Source organism: Thermobia domestica, chromosome 1 (assembly GCF_964235325.1).
Source record: "Thermobia domestica chromosome 1, izTheDome1.hap1.1, whole genome shotgun sequence".
Taxonomy (NCBI): Eukaryota; Metazoa; Arthropoda; class Insecta; order Zygentoma; family Lepismatidae; genus Thermobia; species Thermobia domestica.
The window spans coordinates 70,367,250-70,381,192 of NC_137454.1; the positions used below are offsets into that span (position 1 = coordinate 70,367,250).

General features: G+C 35.3%; 1 protein-coding gene across 2 annotated transcripts in view; it reads left to right on the forward strand.

Moving 5' to 3' along the window:
* Positions 1 to 13,943, forward strand: part of Ndae1 (Na[+]-driven anion exchanger 1) — a 518,135-nt gene that overhangs the window by 83,371 nt on the left and 420,821 nt on the right. The gene's annotated exons all lie outside the window — the stretch shown is intronic.

Consider the following 13,943-nt stretch of genomic DNA (forward strand, 5'->3'; position numbering starts at 1 on the left):
ATTTATGGGTATTTTTGAAAGTCGTGATTTGCTTTCAAGAAAACATATATTTCACTTTTTTAAATAAAAAAGACAACTCAAAAATAACCCTTATTTGACATATGATGTTAAAGATGGTCCTAAAGGCTAACAGAGTTTTATGTAGAACCATCGCAGGTGAAGGTACCTTCCTCCAGAGTGGTAATTATATCATTTGTCCGTTCATGTTAACCTGCAGAAGTGTCAACTTTCAAATCATTCTCCTGAACCCTTGTATCACTGGTTAGTGCTGTTAAAATTCGAATAAATTATTGTTCGAATTTGGATAATGAATTCTTCGAATATTGGAACAAAATTATTCGAATGTTGAAACAAAATTTATTATCCGAATATTTGAACAAAATTCATTATTCAAATATTCGAACAAAATTAATTATTCAAATATTCGAACAATATTCGCTATTCGAATATTCAAACAAAATTCGTTATTTGAAACTTCGAACAGAATTCGTTAATCGAATATTGGAACAAAATTCGCTACTTGGATAATCATTCGACAATTTGTTCGAATAACGAATAACTATTCGAATATTGAAAACCAATATTTGGATATTCGAATGAGAGAAGAAAACCTATTGGAGAAGTTATTCGATTGACGGATTTTCGAATAATTTTAGCATCACTAGTGTCACTTTTCTATTAAAGATACAAATCTTTAACTATAGACTGCCTGTATTTATGAAGTTATATGGAAATATAACCTCAGCAAGAATATTTTACGCAAAAAACATATACAAAGAAAAGTTTGAAGGACAGGAGGGTTAATTTCCACCGACTTTTTCCTGAAGGTTCCATTCCAACAAGTAAACCAAACGTGAAGTTAACTTTCTTCTTAGCGATAAGTAGCATTGCACTTATGCAGACAAGAAATCGAACTGATGAGAATCTAAAATTAAGCAAAGTTAAATACCTCAGGAAGTTCAGAAATTTTCAAACAATGTAATATTTCTTTGGAAATAATGATAATAATAATAATTTTCTGGCTAAATAGTGAACAGTCATATCGTGTTAGCTTACACAAAGTGCTTTTTATTTTATTGATTAAATCACATTATATTGCTACAGCTATATTATACTAAAAGAACTATTCTTCCTTCTGAAATTTCACAGTAAGAAATTATGTTCTCTCACACACACACACACATTTCTTGTTATCTTATTTGGAAGTTAAACACAATTTCCTTCAGAGCGAAACAATCGTCATCTGCAAAATGTATCGAGTTGTGGCCTTGAGTGCAAATTATTTTGCAATTTTTCGTCTGAAATTTGCTAAAATTACTTTTTTTTTATTTTTTTTGCGTGGCCTAATGATAGCGTCCTTTCCGGTGGACGGCGCGCCTAACGTCCGTTGCAAAGCAGGACATTGACGTCAGAACAAGAAGTCTTGGAGGGGTGAATAGCGTGTGTTAAACGTTAGGGGCAGGTGGTGGAGATAGGCCATTGCTCCATCAAGGTCACACCTGTTCTCCAATGAATTGCATAATAAACTAAGGTAACAGGGTACATATGACTGACTGACTGACTTTTGAGTTTCTTGAAAAGTTTTATTTTAATTTTACAACGAGACAGTTTTCAATTGTACCTTCAAGACTATTTAATTAATCACATAACTGATTTATTCTCGGTCACTAGGTGTTGATGCCTATTAAATCATTTCTGGTTTTGAATTGCAGTTACCAACTATATAAAAATTAGCTTCCAGCGAGGTTGGATTTTAGATCATTAAGAGAGGAATTCAGTGGCGTTTCGAAGGGGTGGTGTAATCCCTACCATTGAGTCTTCCATATACTATTGAAATGGAAATGATTTCAGTCTTTTTGAAATCTTGGAACTGAACAATCTGTGTGTGTGTAAGAGCTTCTTCTTCTTCTTCTTCTTTAAGTATGACATTACTTCCGAAAGTTTAGATGTGAATAAAATAGAGTACATACTTATCGAGGGAAGGGAAGGAGAAAAAAGGATTTTTTTTTGTTTTGTTTAAATTAAAGGTGGTCGAATGCCATTTTTTAGCGATTTGAGCATTCATCTAATCGTGCAATGCCAACGGACACTGGAAGAAAATGTGTAAACGATTGCTTGAAGTATCTCGCCATATAATTGCACTGGATGGGAGACCCGGATAAGATTCCCAATTCTAATACAAACTACGCTTCAATATTTTTTAAGAATATGGGAGGAGGTTAACAGTCCAGATACTTTATTATTTTTACGTAAAGAAGGAAAACTACAGTCAAACTGGCACATTACAAAGAAATAAACAAGTAATGCGGAGGGGGAAATATAGGGATCTTATATTGGTTTGCAACATGCAATTTGCGTTGTGCAAAATCCTGTTTTCGATCCTAACTACTATCATATGATTATTGTGGTCATGACCATCCAAAGACCATAACCGTAGCTTAACTTTTCAAGTTTTCCTTTGCTTTTGTGCTTTTAATTGAAAAGTTTCTTGAACTTAATTGTAATTGACAGTTCTCAATCTTTTTGAGTCTAGCGCCCCCTTGAATGAGTGCGATTGTCTTGAGTACTCCCTGTCATATTATTCCAATTCACCCATGTACGTACAAAGGTGCACATAAGACTTGGACGAAGTAGTCGAACACCCAGAAAAAGGCTTCAATTCTTACAATCAGCCTTGAAGAATATATTCTACCCTATATATAAACTAAAGGGAAATGTTTCCGGAATTTGTCTTACATTAGCCATCCGTCTAAACTTTTGATCATTTATAAAATACATAATGGCTTCCGAACAATTATAAGGAACAAGTCTAACAGGTCATAAAATCTCAAACTTCTCCTAAATAGTATGTTGCTCCCCAATCGCCCCTTTCTGTTCCAGCGCCTCTTTCGGATACGAAAACGCCCCCTGAGATGCATTGACGCCCACGTCGAGAACCATCGCAATAGATGATGAAGATAATTTATTCTCGCATAATTAACTTGAAAATATTACCTATTTAAATCACTGAAAACTCTGATTGGATATATATATATATATATATATATATATATATATATATATATATATATATATATATATGAGGGTGGTTCAATAATTATTGTCCCTGACCTATAAGCAGTATTATTTTTCCAAAAAGTCTTCTTTCATAGAAATGCATTTCTTCCACCTATGCCGTAAAGCCACTATGCCAGCTTCAAAGAAAGTCTCTGGCTGAGGCGTGAGCCATTCCTCCACAGCTTCAATAACAGTTGCATTTGAGTGAAACTTCTTCTTCCCCTTGAGGTGCTCCTTCAACTTTGGGTACAAATGAAAGTCACTAGGGGCGAGGTCGGGTGAGTAGGGAGGATGTTCCAACACATCAAAACCAGCAGCATGGATTTCGACACCAGTAAGATGGCTTTTGTGGGCCGAAGCATTATCTTGGTGGAACAGCACTGTGCGCTGCAACATCCCGCGCCGTTTTTCCTTGATTGTTTCACGTAACTTAGGGATTAGGGGTGCATAATAGGCTCCCTTTATAGTGTGTCCAACCTCCAGGCAGTCAATAACGAGCACACCCTTCGCATCCCAAAAAATTGTGGCCATAACCTTGCGTGCTGATCCTTGCACCTTGAACTTGCGTGGGGGAGGCGAACTGCTGTGCCGCCACTCCATGCTTCGTCGTTTGGACTCGAGATCATAGTGGTGGAGCCATGTCTCATCCACTGTCACAAATCTATCACAGAACTGTCTCAGGTCTGCCCCCATAACCTCTAAATCAGCCCTTGAACATCGAACTCTTGTCTTTCTGATTTTCACGAGATAACATTTTGGGTACCCATCGCGCTGACACCTTTCTGAATCCCAAGTGTTCATGCACAATGTTTTCCACTGAGCCTACAGAGATGTGAATGACGTCTGCTAACTGTTGTACCGTGATTCGTCTGTCTGGTATAATCGTATCATGCACAGCATCAATGTTTTCTGGGGTGCATGCTGTTGTTGGAGGACCATCACCAGGGGCCTGTTGACAGCTTTCCAGCAGTTCTTTACCGCATTTTAGGAAGGAGCCCCATTAACCAACACACTGATCTTGTCCTCATGAATCTCCTTTGGGCTTAACCCCTTTTTCTGGAGGTACTTGATGACAATTCGTTGTGCGGTTTTCTCCATTTTTCAAGCTAGGTGCCAACTCTCACACCTGAAACGACAAAAAGGAATATTAATATAGCAGCTATGGTTCTGAAATTTAGCATACGCGTATATGCATGTAAGACATTGGGCTACAATATCTCCCATCAGCCATCCCAGCTCAAGTATTTTAAATATGCCGGGGATAATAATATTGAATCTTCCTCGTATATATATATATATATAAGGTGGCCCAAAAGTAGGTACACAGTACCGTACTGCATTTTATATCATTTTTATATTGTTATCCATCAGGTAGACATAGTTTCTTTATTATTTGTTCTTAATGTGTTTTTACTTACATCTTAAGCTCGGAAGAGCCGAAGCAAATAAACTCATAAACTAGAATGTTATACTTGATCAATGCATGGGTGTATACCTACTTTTGGGTCACGATCGATCTCGATCAAATTTTCAACATAGATGGAGTTCGGGCCTGGGATGGTTTTTATTATCTCACTTTGACGGTACAACGTAGGGGAGGAGGAGGGGAGATATTTGAAAATGATCGAAAATTACCAATATTAGTGTCGAACCATAGTTTTTGGGGTAGCTGAGATGAATAGTGACACTTTCTACACCGTTTAAATCTAAATTAAGACCCGCAACTTGGGGCAGGTGGATATATATATATATATATATATATATATATATATATATATATATATATATATATATATATATTGAAAATGACCGATATTAGTGCCGAATCCATATTTTTTGGGTTCGCTGAGATGAAGTGTTTGATGCCGTTTAAATCCAAATTCAGCCCCGCAACTTGGAGGAGGGGAGAGGGATATAAAAATGACCGATATTAGTGTCGAATCCATAGTTTTCAGGATCACTGAGACGAACAGTGACACTTCCGATGCCGTTTAAATCCAAATTCAGCCCTTTATGTCCAAAATGGAACGTATTCTCCCCGTGCGAATAACGGACATTCTGTTAGCAAATAATATGATATAAATCACTACTTCATTCAGTAGAGACCTCCATGAGGTTTCCAGTCTTAGCTTATCTTAAATGGGCCTCGCATGTCCTATGTGGTTTTGTCCAAAATGAAATAACTATTTCAAAAGAGGATTGTATTGAACGATGCAAATGTGCAGCATGAATGAATGAATGAAACGACGAGCATGTTTTTCAAGGTCAGTAGTAAATATCTGCAATGGTCGGTGACGTATTTCAACGTATTCACTAGACTAGAACACTGTATTTGTTTATGTGCTTTTTTTTTTTTTTTCATCAATAATAGTTTGTATTGCGTGGCATGTGACATCAACTGACTCCTCAGAATACAAAGCTTATAGAAGATTACTTTCATTAGGCTGCCGTGATCTGGAGTTTGAATGCATTGCATTTTTTTCCTTGTAAGTATTTGGGTCAAACTGGTGGCATTTAATTGGCAGTAGCTTTGATTCCTTTTGAGGAGAAAAGAGCATTGTGTACTCAAATACAACTACTAAATTGTATACTAAATGAAGCATTCAATCCAGTGCAGCATTAATCAAGAGAAGCCAGAGTTGGTAATAATGCATCACAAATAACAGTACAGCCATAATGGGGATTGGAGTCTTTGTGCAGGTATATCTATGCATAGAACATAGACATGTATTTTTTCATCATAATTATGAATATCACAAACTACAAAAAGATAGATCGAACGCATTAATTCATATTTGATTATCCATAGATGAAACAGCTGAGAAAAAGCGTAATTCATGTTTTGTGGTAGAAAGTTCTTCGGAACTTCATGGTTCTGATGTTATAATTGACACATGGTATGTTTCAGCTTCTTTGTTGGCCAATTCAATTCTTCGCAAGGAATAATGGGGCTGTCGCTACTTGAAACACGTCAAATTGTGTATTTTAGCATATTTGAAGAGGATGGCCCGAAGTTTGGTAAAATTGGACATACTAACGTCAATGTCTATTTTATGTTTATACTGCTCGTCAAAATTTAAGGATCACATTGACTCAAGGCAGAAATGAAAATCAAATGCTGGTACACAAATGTGACGTGTGACTACAAATTTCATGTACGCCATACTGTATATTAATGGAACGAAAAATCAAGACATTTGAGAGTTTTTTTTTTTTTTTAATGCCTGTGACACTACATGATCCATCTTAAAGAGACACAAAAATCTACCGTCAGGCACAACGTAGGAATGTAGTCACCGAGGAAAACACAATATATCACTCAATGCCTGCGTAAGTTGTTAATAATAAGGGTGTGAATTAACTCCATTAGTATTTGAATCTATTGTTAGCGGAGACCCTTTGAGGATTTTTAGCCTTCGTGAAGAAGAAACAAGCTAATCATGTGTCTACGCAGGGCACATAGGTTTGATACTATTACGGACTGGCCTGCCACTCCACTCTTCGGATATGGCATTCTCTGGGTATTGATCGGCTAGATAAAACTCTCAAAACTGGCAATGTCTTCCTACAAAATTAGTTCCTCTCTTTCATGTGTATGGCGATACAAAATGTAATTCCTATAATGTATCACTTAGCTGTCGTAGTCCTACGCTGGAGCATATAAAGTTGTGTGTATGTTTTTCAACAGATATGCCACCGTTTAAGATTCTCTCTCCATCCATGACGGTAGATGGGTGGCAATAGATCTCGATTTCTCACCAAACTAGTATGCGTTGAATATCATCCTTCCCCTTCACAGAAAATTGGAGCTCATCAGCAAGAGTATTGATTGCCATTGTACGTGAATTTAATTCACATGTATATGTGCTTCTGGTCCCGTAGCATACAGTCTATCTTCATGTTGTCGTTTGCGAAACGTATTTCTTGATCCGAAGGCAGCAACAATATCTGCAGACAGATGGATTGACGTTGCGAATTTATGTCTTGTATCAGACTAGTGGATATACCGTCATCAATGAGCAGTGAGCAATGTTATATTCGGGGTTTCCTCTACTGTAACCCCGCTAATATTTTCTTCCACCATTAGCTTGTAGATATATTGAATACATCGTAGCAGTCTAGTCTCTGTAATATATTGTAGAAGAATAAAGTTTGATGCCAACACGAAAAGAATAAAACTTATTGCTTATGAAAACAGAAATTTAAATAGGCTATTGTTAGAAGTTTCCCCTTTAGATTCGGAATGTATGAAAACATTGAAACAAATTTTCCCTTATTTCTAATTAAAAGTTCGTCCACAGAATTTAACACCTATAACTTAAACTAATCTTTACTTTGGGCTATCTCTGAATAAAGAGTCAGAAATGTGGATGTTACAGAAATTGATCCTTTTTCTCTCTCTCTCTCTCTCTAAGAGTGGAATTTTCGACAACATTGCAATGTGTGCAGTCGAATTAATTTTAATGAGAAGTTTATACGAGGAGCATTCAAAAAGTTCCCGGAATTTTGTTGTAGTTCTATATTACCACAATATACTGTAAGTACACAATTACTTCATTGCCTTCAAAGTAGGTACCTTCGGAACACGCACACCGTTTCCGTCGCTCCTGCCATCGCTAGAAACACCAACGAAAGTCTTCTTTTGGTATCTTGCGAAGTTCGCCGTCGCGTTGGTTTTGATCTCTTCTATGGTGGTACTACTGGTGTTAACTTAAAAGCACCGTAAACTGTTTTTTAAAGCTATCGAAGTAGGTCTATGAAGAAGATTTTCCCCATTTTGTATATGAATTTGATGTTTGCGCATTGCTCGAACTGTGAGATGACTCCAACTGATCACCACCACACACTCCTCTGTTCAACTACGCTACTCAAATGCTGTCTCTCATGATCTGCTCACATTTGTCAAATTCATAATTAGGCAACCTAAGGACTACACTGTACAAGATTCATTAAGATTGTATCACTAATACCGAGATTAACAACACTCCACTTCTCGTATATGCTGATTTTCATGTCCCTAACATCAGGGATTTGTGAGATAGTCTGTTCTTGGCAGAAAACGAAAAAGTTAACCCCCCACTCCTAAGGGTATCGTTTCAAGAAATCCTTCATAACCCCTTGATTTCTTGACAAAAATAATTGTCTAAAAATTTCACGTTTCTAACTACAGTACTATGTCCTGGGCGTTCATGAGTGAGCCGTCTTTACTCTTTTATATAATAGTACAGATAAAATATTTTGACACCTGCACAACTGCATATATATATATATATATATATATATATATATATATATATATATATATATATATATATATATATATATATATATATATATATATATATATATATATATATATATATATATATATATATATATATATCTGTTACTCCATTCACTATTTATTTATTTATTTATTTATTTGTACGATATTTAAGGATATGTAAGTTTTAGGTTTCACTTTTGTACAAGATTTGCTAATTCACAGAAAGGAAGCTTTTTCAACTGGGAGCAGGGTTAAATGAATATGGTTTACATCGATTATAACTGTAATTATTAGTTCCTGTTGCTTGTCCTTTGCAATTTTCCCATTCGCCTACATGATCCGTTTCAACATTGAAGTGGTCCGGAAAGCCTTTGTTCAAGGGCAATTGGAAGGCATTTTCCGTGTCCTCCAAGTACGCAATTCGTGTTTTGAGGCTTTCCAGTAGTCATTTGGGGTCATAAAGCATTGTTAGCAATAGTTGTGCAATTGCAATTTGACAAGTAATTAGTTGGTGTATTAAATTTCCGGAATCTAGTTTCCCAACTAAAACTATACAATACTATTTCTTAAACTGTGATTCGTCTAATGATCATACAGGAAACGCAGAAAAGACTTTGTTGTCCGTTACGTGAAAAAAAAAGAAAAGAAAAGAAAAGGAAAGGAAAAAGAAATGTCAATTTTACAACCATACCAGTTTTCTAACTAAAGTTCTAAGATGTTAGGTTATAGAAAAATAAATAGATGTTTCTTTCATTTATTTCTAAGACGATATTTCTTGTTTTTATTTGTAATATTGATTAATTTCATGTAATCCATACTTACAGAAATACATACAATATTGTTTTTGTTTGTTGGTTGGATTGGGATTTAGTGTCCCTTTCAACACCGAGGCTATGTGAAATGTGAACCTACAGTGTAATGTGGGATCTGAACCACACGAGCTTCCACCGGGAAATCGAACCTGGGTCTCCCGCGCCGCACACGCATACGCTAACCATATAGCTACGAGGGAGTTGTGTAATCTTGTCTGTGATTGCAATACATACGAACGGGTGAACAGATTTGGAATGAATATTTTTTTTACTTAGTTGATACCTCGAATTGAGTTTTTATCATGTCACTTTGATTCATATGCATACAGTAAAGAGGGAGGGGCAAGGATTCAAAATTTTTATGGCGCGACAATGGATTTATAACTAACTATAATACATTTAAATATTATCCGTTCTACAACATTACATGTCATAAAATTTCTCCCTCTTTTTTTTAAACCTATAAACCACACAATACCTGCGAGGAAACGAATAAACTTAAGTCTCTTTGCTAACCTAACTTCCGGTTATTTGAATTGTAATGGATAATTGAAAGACAATGATCATGATCATCATCATAGTTATTCTGCCATTATTGGCATGCCACTTGCTGCAACTGAGAAGCTTCCATGCTTCACGGTCTTCCACTAACCTCTTTGTCTTCACGCACGACTATCTGTTGTGATATACATTCATTGTAGTCTTCTTCGTCCTCTCCTCCTCTTTCTTGCCATCATATCTTCTATCACGTCCCTCACGATACAGTTTCTTCTTAGCCAATGTCCCAATCAGATTTTCTTTCTCTTCTTAATAATATCTAAAATTCCTTCACCCTCCCTTGCCTCCCTCACCATTTCTAACATTCATTCGTTTCCCGCTCGACCCAACTAATTCTTTCCATTCTCCTCCACACCCACATTTCGAAAGTCTAATCGGTCCTTCATCATTTTTTGCGTAGTGTCCATGTTTTTGATCCATACATCACAATAGTCCCCTAGAAGCGTTTATTGAGTCTTTTTCTCAACTCTTTATTCATAATTTTTGAGTTTTTTTTGGAATTGATTTGGGTTCCATATAATTACATTTTTAATGAGCATAATTTAATATTTTTGGACAAGAAAGTATTGTTAAGGGGAATTTATACAACGAAACTTTACTTTGCGTCAAAATATACTTTCTTTTTCATTAAAAAACGAAAAGAACTGGCCATTCACATGTTTTTGAAAAATCCTTACTCTTACTCACAATAAGAGTTAAATCCTGTATTAATTAAATACCACTCTACACATTCTGTATATCCTATTTGTATATATGAATCTTTTATAACAACTACAGGCTTGATAAATTGGTTAGAATATAAAATAATAGTCGTAATGTCAATTTCATGCAGATATTTGATTTGTCCAGTACACGGTTACTAAATTATAAAAGATTTTTTTGGTATGTATAGATAAAAATGTTGAAAAATATATTTTATTGTTTTCACGTTATGAATACAATTGTTCGTTGTATATGAATTGACTGTGTTCGTACGAGTTCTGCGACAAAACTACGTTGCACACGGTTCTCTATTTTTAACATCTTATTGCTTAAAATAACAGAATATTTATTGCTATTTATTGAGTGAACTCCTTCGTGATTAAGCGGTTAGCGTACACACCTTTGGCGTAGGAGACCCGGGTTCGATTCCTGACAGGAGATCATGTGGTCTGGATTCCACGTTAATCAGTAGGTCCACGTCTCAAATAACCTCACTGCTGAACGGAACGTTAAACTAAACTCGACTATTTATTGAGTAAAGTTGTAGGAGTACTTGTAGTGAGAGAGAGAGAGAGAAAAGAATAAATGTCAAGAAGCACTAAAATGTTGTCACAATAGACTATTCGAACATTACATGATTTCACATCACCTTTTGCAACTTCTTTGTAAAACAATGAATTGAAAGTTTGATTTATTTTTTTACATGTAATAGAAAAAGTCAGTACAATAAAATGATATCTAGCTAATGCCAAATAGTGTGTACACCTACCTACAATAACTAGTTTTTTTTTTCCTTTTCTACACATGTGTGTAAAGTAAGAAACAGAAACGACTACCATGTAACGTTATTGCTATTTCATAACAAGCTTCCTGTGTTATAAAAGAAAAGACAATGAAAAGATAATTAAAACGAGTTAATTAGATATATAATTTAGGATTTTTTTTCTTTTCTAATTGAAAATATTGTCTTCTAATTGTGTGTTAGTATGGTAGTTGGCCAAATACATTTCACACACAAATCTAGATTTTTGTTCTGGAGAAACAGTGGTATAATTTCCGCACCACAATTCAAGTGAAAATCATATTTTTTTAATTCTAATGACAGACAGAGTCTTCTTCTTGTAATTAAAACTATTTAATACGACTACTTCATTTGGGCCAAGGTTAATGAGAAAGTAAAATTGAATTAGTTTCGGAAACAGAATTTATTTGATATTGAAAACTCCATAATAAGTGCAGTTTCCCGTTGTTTATAATAATGTTGCAAAATTCACACACTTTAACATTGTAAACTTTGCTAATTGAACTTGACTTTTTCTCCTTGATGAAAATTACTCTTTATTTCTCTTCCTTTTATGTGTGTTTTAGAAACTCGATGAAAGAGAGGATAAATAATCAGTTTCACAAAAGGTACTATAGTAACATAAAACTATATATATATAGGCGCAGACCCAAGGGGGCTTATAGGGCTGTAGTCACCCCCATTGACGCTCAGGTATACACTGGATAAAATGAGCTTCAAAATTGCTTTACACTGGACAAAGCTGCAAACTATGGTTTAGCCCCTCCCTTGATCATATTCTGGATCCGCCACTGTATATACATAGTGACGTATTTAAGGGAGGTTTCCGGACCTAAACTCCCCCCGAAATTTTATTTACTGTTGTAAAGTAAATTAAATATATTGCAGAATTTTCACATTTCCAGGAATAAAGTTACCAAAGCCCCCCGAAACAAAATCGTAAATACGCTACGGCACTATATATATATATATATATATATACAGTGGCGGATCCAAGGGGAGGGCTATAGGGGCTATAGCCCCCCCCTTGACGCTCAGGTATACACTGCATAAAATGGGCTTCAATCCTGCTTTACACTGGATAAAACGGCAAAATACGGTTTAGCCCCTCCCTTGAACATATCCTGGATCCGCCACTGTATATATATATATATATATATATATATATATATATATATATATATATATATATGGTAACCATGTGTATCGTTTTGAATAGGAGGACAGTTCAATTTTCATCTCATTTGCCGTCAGTTCCGTCGTTTTAACACAAATGTCAGTTTCCTCTCTTTTTAATATTTGTCAATAGTAAATTATTCAAAAGTCATGAATGATATTTATTCGTGCATCAATAACAACAAATACAAGTAATTTGTATAACCATGTAGTCTCATTGTACGATACTACTAAGTATCGATATCTACAGTCATTTATTCAGAGAATTTAGGTTTAATTTCGTTTCCTAATAATTGACAACTTGTAATAGTAATAACAACAATGAAAACACTTGTGAACTTGTAAGTTTTGTCCCATTCATACTAAATTCTGGTGTTTTGCTAAAATACCAAAACATATTGCAAAAATAACAAAACTGTCAGTTATTTGGGAATATGATATGGTATTTTTGCAATATCATAGGATATAGCTTGAACAATAAAATGATTTCATCCAACGTCTGTAAAATGAGTACTTGGAGGTACAGCTGTGCGATATCCGGAATTGAATATCGAAAATCGATATCGATCGTTTGATCTATATTTCGAAAAAATATCTAATATTAAAGCATCAAAATATTGAAAAATATTTAAAAAATGGAATAATATAAAAAAAAATTCGAAATATCAAAAGAATTGAGTAATATCGAAAAATATAAAAATATCGATCGTTATATCAAAATATCGCATAACTGTACCTGGGAGTAAAAGCTGTAGAAGCGCTAAGGTAGTTGTTGACAGCACCATACTTTCTTGGTTTCGGCATGTAATAGAAGTGACAGCAATTCTATTACGTTCCGAAGTCAATAAAATATGGAACAATCATTTCCAACTCGCGATTGCATGACGAAAAAGCGCGGTTTCAGATTCTGACAAAAGCAGAGAGAAATACAATGAGAAATAAAAATGGGAATGACGTAGGAGAGTCAGTTTGGCAGTGTACCTATAGTCATAGTCCGCAAGTAGTATATATACAGGGTGTTTCAAAACAACACTGACACTAAGATAAGACAAAAAGTATAGACCAACCTGGATGCACAAATGCTTCCTTTCGAAGTTGTAGACTGCCGAAAACATGAAAAAAATGAACTTCAAAGGTCCATAGCTCCAAAACTAATAGGACTTACCGTAGTCGCGTCAATACTTCACTTAGGAACTAATATGTGCCTTATCCAAATATCCAAGTTTCAGAATCCTGCGGCACTTACGCAACAAACCATCTAGTACGTTGTCGATGTTCTTATTTGTCTGTCGCTAATATCTCTTAATAAACGTTAGGCTATCCGCCAGCTCCTCCCGCTCAAACAGAGAAGAACAGAGCATTCAGTTGGAAATGAGCTCTTTTTCCACATCGCTCGCGGACTACTTTAGTCTACCTGAATGGAAGACACCCTGTACTTTTATCGTAAGAATATGCATTATGCATTATAAAATACTGTTAAAACAGGGAATGTTTTACATTCATTTTCAAACCTGAATATGAATCTACGGTTGAGGGCACGGTGGCTCAGTGGTATAGTGCTTACCTCTGG